This window comes from Ambystoma mexicanum, chromosome 4q, assembly GCF_040938575.1.
Source record: "Ambystoma mexicanum isolate Mex_15411 chromosome 4q, UKY_AmexF1_1, whole genome shotgun sequence".
In the NCBI taxonomy this organism is placed as follows: Eukaryota; Metazoa; Chordata; class Amphibia; order Caudata; family Ambystomatidae; genus Ambystoma; species Ambystoma mexicanum.
Genome location: NC_090928.1, coordinates 803,478,979 through 803,489,132, shown reverse-complemented (window position 1 = coordinate 803,489,132; position 10,154 = coordinate 803,478,979).

The following is a 10,154-nucleotide window of genomic DNA, read 5'->3' as shown; positions in this document are numbered from 1 at the left end:
ACATTCAACTTGCAAGAGAACAATACGGACAGCGTCCTCAGAATACCCTCATTTATTTTAATTGCGAACATTTCAGGACACCGCGAGTGTTCTTAGAACACATTCAAATTGCCAGCAAACAATACAGACAGCGTCTTCAGAACACCCCCTAGGAACATTTCAGGACACCGTAAGTGTTCTTAGAACACTTTAAACTTGACAACGAACAATACGGACATCGTTCTCAGGACACCCACATTTTGTTTTTTTGCGAAAATTTCAGGACACCGCGAGTGTTCTTAGAACACATTCAATTTACCATCGAACAATACGGACAGTGTCCTCAGGACACCCATATTTTGTTTATTTACGAACATTTCAGGACACCACGAGTGTTCTCAGAACACATTCAACTTCCCCTCGAACAATACGGACAGCGTCCTCAGGACTCCCCCATTTTGTTTATTTACGAACATTTTAGGACACATCGAGTGTTCTTAGAACACTTTAAATGTGACAACGAACAATACGGACAGCGTCCTCAGAACACCCCCATTTTGTTTATTTACAAACATTTCAGGACACCACAAGTGTTCTTAGAACACATTCAACTTGCAAGAGAACAATACGGACAGCGTCCTCAGAATACCCTCATTTTTTTTATTTGAGAACATTTCAGGACACCGCGAGTGTTCTTAGAACACATTCAACTTGCCAGCGAACAATACGGACAGCGTCTTCAGAACACCCCCTACGAACATTTCAGGACACCGCGAGTGTTCTTAGAACACTTTAAACTTGACAACGAACAATACGGACAGCGTCCTCAGAACACCTACATTTTTTATTTGCAAACATTTCAGGACACCGCAAGTGTTCTTAGAACACATTCAACTTGCCAACGAATAATACGGATAGCGTCCTCAGGAAACCCCCATTTTGTTTATTAACGAACATTTCAGGACACCAGGAGTGTTCTAAGAACACATCCAACTTGCCAGAGAACAATACGGACAGTGTCCTCAGGACACCCCCATTTTGTTTATTTATGAACATTTCAGAACAGCGCGAGTGTTCATAGAACACATTCAACTTCCCATCAAACAATAAGGACAGCGTCCTCAGGACACCCCCATTTTGTTTATTTGCGAACATTTCAGGACACCACGAGTGTTCATAGAACGCATTCAACTTGCCAGAGAACAATACGGACAGCGTCTTCAGGACACCCCCTACGAACATTTCAGGACACCGCGAGTGTTCTTAGAACACTTTAAACTTGACAACGAACAATACGGACAGCGTCCTCAGAACACCTACATTTTTTATTTGCAAACATTTCAGGACACCGCAAGTGTTCTTAGAACACATTCAACTTGCCAGCGAACAATACGGACAGCGTCTTCCGGACACCCCCTACGAACGTTTCAGGATACCGCGAGGATTCTTAGAATACTTTCAACTTGACAGCAAACAATACGGACAGCATCCTCAGGACACCCACATTTTGTTTATTTACGAACATTTCAGGACACCACAAGTGTTCTCAGAACACATTCAACTTCACCTCGAACAATACGGACAGCATCCTCAGGACACCCCCATTTTGTTTATTTACGAACATTTCAGGACACCACGAGTGTTTTTAGAACTCATTCAACTTGCCAGAGAACAATATGGACAGCGTCTTCAGGACACCCCCAACGAACATTTCAGGACACAGCGAGTGTTCTTAGAACAGTTTCAGCTTGCTTGGGAACAAAACGGACACATATTGCGTCCTCAGAACACCCCCCATTTAGTTTATTTAGAACATTTCAGAACAGCCGTGTTGTCCGCAGACAAATCAAACACAGCAAGAGCATCTACCACATAAAAAACACAACATTTAACCTATCTCATACTCTCCCACCCTCCCCAAACACTCTTACACACCAACACAATCTACTAAATACAAATTCTAAACCAAGTTTCACTGCGCTGTCCGCGGACATCCGTGAATCCAAGATGGCGGGCGCTACCGAAAATCTGACACGCTTCACGCTCCACGCCGTCCAATCAGAGAACACGTCGTGTGTCCGCGGACCGAACACAGATATCAATAATTTTTTATGACCTACTTTTTGGTCATTTAAAAAAAAAATACTGGATGGATTTTCACCAAATCTGCAAAAGCGCGCTTTCAGGACCAAGCCGCTACTCCTGGTCCAAAGCTGCTAAAAACCTTTCAAATTCAGTGAAAAACTTTGTTAAAGGGACGCTATGGTTCCAAGTAAAACCGAAAAACCCTTGAAATTCGCCAGTTATGGTAAGCTAAGCAACCATAACTCGTGCCACCACCGTGCACCATCGTACACTGCTAAGCCTAACACCCAGGACATCACAAATGTCATTGATGACATCACTGATGACATAACATGTGCATTTACCTTTCATGAAAAGTCTGTACAGGGGATTCTTAGTATAATGTTAATAAAAAAAGTGTCAACGATTATTGGAATAAATATCAAGTGCTAATCAGTGTATTAAGCAATGCATTGATATAAATAGCATTCTAATATGAAGTTCCATCCAGTATACTAAGGTACTCATGTAGAAACATAGGCATTGTGTGCAGCATACACGATGGAGGTGCAATATTCATAAACTTGCCATGTTGTATAGTGAAATGATAACTGTTTTCATATCACAGTTTTGCGTACAGTGAAACTTGTGATAAGTAGGTAATACAACCCACTTACAACATAATTGCATTATTATAGACAAATCACAAAGAGACAACACCACATACAAATATGAACATATACAAGGGAATTGAAGTAAGAAAAAAAAACAGCAATAGTAGCAGAAAGTGTTCATAACCTAACTGATTACCTTTATGCAGAGAAATGATTGCTCTGTTTCAAATCTGTTACTTATCCTATCTATATATATCACATGATGTGTCTGGACCCTAAGGAAAATAGTGTGAGTACAACATATAAAAATATGAGTATATAAAGGGAAAGTACAGTAATAAAAAAACATCAAAACTAACAGAAAGTGCTGATAAATCTACTGATAATTTTAATGCACAAAAAGGATTGCTGTCCTTCGAGGTTGTGTCTTCCCCTATGTATATGTTTCATATTATATGACTGGACCATAAGGGAATTATTGTAGGAACATACTTGAAGGATGTCTACGAATATAGTACATTTACAATTTTTAGTTCCTGACAGTTACTGAAGAAAATCATGTGGCCTAGATATGTCAGGAAAGGAAAAAAGGGGGAGTCAGACATGTGATGTCATCAGTGATGTCATCAATGACATTTGTGATGCCATCTTTGATGTCCTGGCTGTTAGCCTTAGCAGTGCACGGTGGTGGCGCGAGTTATGGTTTGTTGGGTATTTTTCATAGATCTGGGGCCTAGCGGTATTTTCTTACCGCCAAAATTAAAATAATTCAGTAATAATCACTCTTTGCATTCAGATTAGATTTGGTATATAGTACTATAGTATACATACATTATTTCAGCACACTGATACATTTAGTGGTATACATTATGTTGGTATGCGTTATTGGTGGTATTTATGGGTGAGCATACATCCTTTATTTTATATATGTGACCACAATATCCAGAACCCCTTATTTTTCTTTAGTTTGTTCGTGTGATCACTAGAGAGACCTTAGGCTTGAATTACAGAAACACCACATTTCCAATTGGAGTGCCACCATGGGCTGTTCTCACTGACTTATCTATGACAGCAAGCTATATGTGGTATTTATCACCAACTTATTCACATTTGGTGAGTTATGTCCAGGGCCTCTCTTTCTGCCGACTCATAGACCTTCGGCAGCAGGCTATTTGATTTTGTTATTATTATGTTCCATTCAGAAAACACACACACACTCATACACTGAATGGTTTCATGCACACAGCTACTGCCATGTCTTATCTTTTAGCAACTTTTAAAAATGACAATTGCACTGTGCAAAGATCTTCTCATATTAGCAGTGTTATAATGAGAAATGCACAAAGGACAAGATAAAAATGAAACACACTTCCCGCCTGCTTTCAGATAATTTTTATAAAACTTGCATTTCAACACGAGCTTACTCTTTTTTTACAGAAATAAATGGAAAACTCACAGTAACAACATTATCTGTAACTCAATGAAAGGAGATTGGCGAGGAACAAGAATTCAATTTGCAACATTAACATGTGGTTAAAACATAGGAATCTCCTCTCCTACTCTGACTGAATATTTTCGCACACATACACAGCCCCCACACTTCAGCGAGATAATTACCAGTCTTGTTCAGCATGTAACTTCTTTGGCTGGTTGCCTTCTGGAGGGGTTCACCCAGCAAGGACAAGCATTTGCTGTCGCTCAAACTGGGGCTTGTTGACTGGAAATCCCAGTCTCTGTAGCAGTATTGAATCTGATTTAGGAATCGGGCAGCCCCCGCTATCAACCCAGTACTTCTCCGAGCTGTGTCAAGATGTCGTCTGCCTAGCTTCTTCCCCGAGATTATACAAGAAAACTCTGGTTACCTCCTACCAAAGGATCCTCACCAATGAAATTGTATCATGTCCTATCCACCCTCTGCACAAAATACAAATCTTTTACAGTAAGCAACTGTAAGCAAACTGATTTCCTGCTATTCGAATCCTTGCTTCCTGCAAATACTGTGGACAAAGCAGCACAGAAAAACAAGAAGAAAAAAAAAATCTGCACACAGTCTGAAATGAGTTTCAGCCTGCCTCATTTTGCAGTGGAGCACACATTATATTATTAAGAAGTTAGAATCATGTTAGTACGGTTAATTATATGAGTCCATTAATCTTCAAATGTATCTCTTGCAACATAGGCATTTCAGATGAAAAGAAAAAAAAATTGTGTGCATTTTGAATATGAAAAATAAAATGCGCTTTTAAATGAGAAAATGGTTTGTTTTTAACCTGTGTAGCCTGTCTTCATTTACTTATCCATATGTTGCACTGGCAACACATAGCTTGAAGCAATTGCATTAAACCCATGCAGTGGCGCTGCATAAAATAAATGCTCAATAACACATGTCTTGCTGTACCACATTGTAGTAATGCACCAAACCCATGCAGTGGTGCTGCATGTAAAAAATGCTATACATTGATCCTGTGTAGTGGCGCTGTACTCCAAAAACACACCAAACAATCCTACAGGTTGCTTAGCTTACCATAACTGGCGAATTTCAAGGGTTTTTCGGTTTTACTTGGAACCATAACGTCCCTTTAACAACGTTTTTTCACTGAATTTGAAAGGTTTTTAGCAGCGCAATTTAACCATAACATCCCTTTAACAAAGTTGTTTCACTGAATTTGAAAGGTTTTTAGCAGCACAACTTAACCATAACGTCCCTTTAACAAAGTTTTTTCACTGAATTTCATTGGTTTTTAGCAGCGCAACTTAACCATAACGTCCCTTTACCAAAGTTTTTTCACTGAATTTCATAGGTTTTTAGCAGCGCAACTTAACCATAACGTCCCTTTAACAAAGTTTTTTCACTAAATTTCAAAGGTTTTTAGCAGCGCAACTTAACCATAGTGTCCCTTTAACAAAGTTTTTTCACTGAATTTCATTGGTTTTTAGCAGCGCAACTTAACCATAACGTCCCTTTAACAAAGTTTTTTCATGAATTTCTTAGGTTTTTAGTAGTGCAACTTAACCATAACGTCCATTTAACAAAGTTTTTTCACTGAATTTCATAGGTTTTTAGTAGTTCAACTTAACAATAATGACTTTGACTTTATATACATGTCATATGGAACTGACTGAATCTCTTCTACTGTACTTGATGTCCGCAGACTCATTTAATGTTCGCCGACATGTTCGAAGAACAGTACCACTACCTAAAAACTCTGTGGGGGTATGTTTGATTGTTATATCATAACATAGGAACATTTAACAAATTCAAAAATGAGCACACAAACATATATGTACTAATACATAAGAAATGTAACCCATATATGCAACACAATAACCATTCATTTAAATGCACTATGTTCTAAAATGGAATATACCACAAGAAGATAAATTGGCTTCCAACATAATTACCTCACAAACACGACAGAACTGAGAACAAGAGCAGAGCCACTGATTACATAGGACATATCTTACCTGAAATAGTAAGTGTATTTAATTTTATTCATATATTTATAAACTTTCTGTATTAGATAAAAAAAAATATCTTTTTTTTTTCTCACAGAAATTTCTAGTACTCTGGAATGACTAGAGGAGCATTTCCCACATGAAGAAATGTCACAAGATAGTGAAACTAATGGTAAACACTGTATAATATAAACCATTCAATTATTATTATTTTGTATACATTTAACACATATATATATATTATTTTATGTACAGAGCATACCAAAATAGAAAATACTTCAGAAAAACCTGTTATGGATAACACTTTTCACAGTATAGAAGAAAAAATGGATTTATTGTTGACTAATTTTAATAAATTGAAAACTTTTGTGGAAGATCATTTTAAACCAAAAACCTTGTACCATTGCCACACATGTACTTGTCCCTCCTCACCATATCCAAGTCAATGATCCCCAAATCCTCTCCATAACCCAAAACATTTTGATGAGACTTCCATCCCTTCTTCACCTAATAACAATCATGTTGAACCCCATAATTCTCCTGTTTTTGTTTCTGTTTCTGCCTCACCTTCTGTGTCATAAATTATGAATATATGTTAAATAAAGTTTAATTTTTATATTGTGTTGTAAAGAGTTTTGTTTTTTTTTAAAAAAAAACAATGTAGGTGTCCGCGGACAGTGCAGGTGTTCTGAAATGTTCGTAAAGAAACTAAAATTAAAGTGTTCTAAAGAACACTATATCTGTCCGTAATCTTCGCTATCAACTTGAAACTGTTCTAAGAACACAATTGGTGCCCTCAAATGTTCGTAAATAAACAAAAATGGAGGTGTCCTGAAGAACACTAGACCTGTTCGTAGTGTTCGGTAGCAACATGAAACTATTCTAAGAACACACGCGGTGTCCTGAAATGTTTGTAAAAAAGAAAAATTAAAGTGTCCTAAAGAACACAATATCTGTCCGTAGTGTTTGCTATCAAGTTTAAACTGTTTTAAGAACACAATTGGTGTCCTGAAATTTTCATACGTAAACGAAAATGGAGGTGTCCTGAAGAACACTATACCTGTTCGAAGTGTTTGCTAGCAAGTTCAAACTCTTCTAAGAACACAATTGGTGTCCTGAAATGTTCGTACATAAACGATATTGGACGTGACCTGAAGAACACTACATCTGTCCTTACTGTTCGCTAGCAAGTTTAAACTGTTCTAAGAACACACACAGTGTCCTGAAATGTTTGTTTCATGTGTGATGCAATTTTAATTACTTCAGGACCCGAACAGTGTCCGTAGAACATCAACGCGCATGCGCTAACCAATCTCCGTGCATTTGGTGTCCTGTGGACATGCGTTTCCTTCGCGGACTTGTTTGCGAACGGATCATATGACCGCGCCCACGCTGATCACGTGTTCTGAATGCGGACACTGTTCATGTCCCCGAACAATTTAAAAGTACAATTTCAATTAAACCATAATATTTTTCAAATAAAATCTCACCATGGCACAAGTCCCATATAGTAATCCTGAGTTTTTACATACCTTTTGAAACTTTTCAAACTTTTTTTTGTGTTCGATCTGTCAATGGACAGCGCGCATGTCCGCGGACCGCGGACAAGCACCCCTATAAAAGACCACGCCCTAGAGCTTATTCTCATTGTGTTTCTGGCTATTCTTCAGAACACAGCAATTTTTGCTGCCACCTGCAAATTACACCATCATCGAGATGGCATCCATGGCTGAACTATTGCCACCTGGTGCTGCACCTGCTTCAGCACCACCCCCACCCCCTCCACCACCACCACCTCCCCAAGGGCCTGAAGAGGAAAACAGGAGTGAGGATGCAGAGGAGGGAGAAGAGGATGATGAGAATGAGGTAGAGGAAATCCCTAATACCCGCACTATGCATGAGTCTTGGGTGTGGCGGTTATTTACCATTCATGGGAATGGTCCTAAGGCTTGTGCGAACTGTGTTACCTGCAATGAGTGCAAAATGATACTCAGTCGCAGGAAGAACGGTGAGTACAGCTTTGGGACCACAACTATGAAGCAACACCTGAGGTCATTTCACTCTGGGGCTATTTGCAGGGTTGTACCTTGCGGAGAACATAGCAGGTTGATTTCCTATACTCCATCCTCTGTTTCTGATCCTGTCACGACAAGGCCACCTCTGTGGGACAGCGTCTTCCTCAAGCTGCCTCACAGGCCATACAGAATCTTGATGACCCTTACATTTCGAGGGTCACAGTTGTTTGTATAAATTTCACTGACATAGCAAAGATATATTTTTTGCTAGTTAGTCATTCAATAAAATGTGTTCACTAAGAACATATCATATGTACTGAACTGATACAATGTATCTTATGTAAATAAATTAGTTTAATGGTTTTGAAGAAGGCGCTGAGGATTTCAATTTAAAAAATCAATATCTAAATTAAAAACAGCGCTATATACAAACAAAATTACTAATTTGAATCTTTTACAATTGCAGTGAAGACCAGTCTCCTGAAAAGAAGCAGCCGAATTTGAAGAACAAAGAAGAACTAAGAAGTTACCTGTTAATTTAAGAAAAAAAATAAGTAGAATATCATCATAATATTTGTATTATTACTCAAACATACTGTAAAGTTAATACAAGCTATTTTTGTGACTAAAAATAGAGATTGTGTACCATTTTGTCCAAAAATCTCCATGTCTTAAACAGCGATTTACAGCCAGAATGGCCCACAAACCTATTTTTGGACACACATATTACCCAACTGAACCGCTACAATTTTCATATTATAGAACAAACAACTGTTTTAATTGTATACATTAGATTTACTATTTGTACTTTTCCACACCACTAGCTTACATTTTTTGTCATCTGAACCCCAGTTTAGTAACACATAAATTCAAGAATACCTATCCCTACTAGTTGTATTTCCCAATGCACAGTCACACACCATTACATCCATCTTTATCATCTTACTAAAACACTCATGCACACAGCACACATACATTGCAGAACACCCCAACCCATACCTTCTTTATTTTTTTCAACAGACCCTAAAGAATGCCTACCAAAAGTCAAGTCCGTAGAAAGCAACGCAGAAGTAGAGCAAATGAAAATAAAAGTGTCCAACATAAGCATCCATCTCTAGCAGAATTTGTAAAAAAAGTTGTAACAAAACAGCTAATACAGTCATTTAGTGAAACACAAGAAGTTTCAAGTACAAATTTGCCTCCTCTATCAAAATGTAAAACAAACCAAAAAACAATTAACAGAAAATCAGCTATCACTACAGATAAAACTACTTCTTCAAATGTTAATATAGTGCAAAGTAAGCATACCAAGAAAAGTATTTTAGTCAAAATGTACCGTCACAAAGTCCTTCAAAATCTTATAAAAACAGGAGAGAAATCAGGTTCAATGCTTAAAACCTATCGTAGGAAATTAATCTTAGAAGCGTTGATGGACAGTGCAATTCCTCAAAAGAGAGTTATTTATTTTAGTGTTAAACAAAATGAAACCACTAACAAAACGAATAACTAAATTACAAAAAAGACTTCTCAATAAGCGAAATGTCAACAGAAAGAACTTCTTAAGTATCTGCGGAGGTGAATGGAATCACACTACGAGCACAGAACCATATTTTAATGAAGAAGTGTACAAACAAAAGCAAACAAATACAATTGCCATACATTACAGTGGTCGAGGTTATGAAAAAGTGAATAATACCATAATGGAACAAGAAGTACTCCTTACAAAAATATGCACTGAATACTTAGAATTACCCCTCCATTCAACTGAATCAGAACGTCTAGTGTACAAATGGCCATGCACGTCAATGTTTAACATTCCCAAAGAATGTTTCAAATCTTTACGCCAATTCCTCAATAAATAAGTATAAAGCAAAGACAAAATCAAAATTAAATTACTGCAAAATATGGATACCTGTCCAGTGCACAAGTACACAGGACTACAAGGAGATTCATTGGCCTGCATTACAGGACCTACTTGTAAAACCACTTTCCATGATATCAAAAGGATATCAACACATCATTCAAC